At 37.2% G+C, this 693-nt stretch overlaps 1 long non-coding RNA gene across 1 annotated transcript; it reads right to left on the bottom strand.

Moving 5' to 3' along the window:
• On the bottom strand, positions 1-638 carry LOC105461115. The gene is made up of 3 exons (XR_975902.1): positions 426-638; positions 141-276; positions 1-11 (listed from the first exon to the last, which is right to left on the bottom strand). It is a non-coding gene; the product is annotated as an uncharacterized LOC105461115 (long non-coding RNA).
• Positions 639-693: the final 55 nt, after the last annotated feature.

Here is a 693-nt window from a genome sequence, read left to right on the forward strand (position 1 = left end):
CGAAGTAGCTTCTAGAATTTGGAAATTGAACGTGAAATTAACTTCCGACGGAAGTCGCTGCGAATTTTTTAAATACGTCAATCGTGCTGACTGAATCAGCAAAGCTCTTTTGAAATCAAACAATTTATAATTCATTATACCTTAACAAGTGCTCGGACGTCTCGTACGTTAGATTATTAATATTTAAAGCTGCTGAATCAGTTACAGCTCCACCGAATCCGAAAATTTCTTGGTATACGTCCGCTCGATTTATAGTGATCTTTCCCAGTGAAGGAGCTGAATTTACAGATTTTCCAATATGAAACATTCGAAGTATGTCAATAATCATGTTTAATAATGCTTGGCTGATACCAAACTGCGTTGAATCTACTCGAAAAGTGTTTCAATAACTTTGATGTTTTAAGGAAATAACTATAGTTACTTACCGTCGGTCTCCTTAACATTTTCATATACACCGTTTGATACGTAGAAGAACAAACCACTTTTGCTGGATGTTATTAAGACGTATTCCGTGGAATTCGATGTTCTATTCACATCCGGAGCTTCGTCGCAATATGTCGCATTGCAAACGCAATAATACCCATCGTCATCTCCACTCTCTTCCGATCGGCGGCGTTTCAAGCAGCCATTTGTTGGCGCGACTGAAAAACGTCCATCAAAAAGTATATTTGATTAATTACTTTACTATTACTT

This window comes from Wasmannia auropunctata, unplaced genomic scaffold (assembly GCF_000956235.1).
Source record: "Wasmannia auropunctata unplaced genomic scaffold, wasmannia.A_1.0 LD308805.1, whole genome shotgun sequence".
Taxonomy (NCBI): domain Eukaryota; kingdom Metazoa; phylum Arthropoda; class Insecta; order Hymenoptera; family Formicidae; genus Wasmannia; species Wasmannia auropunctata.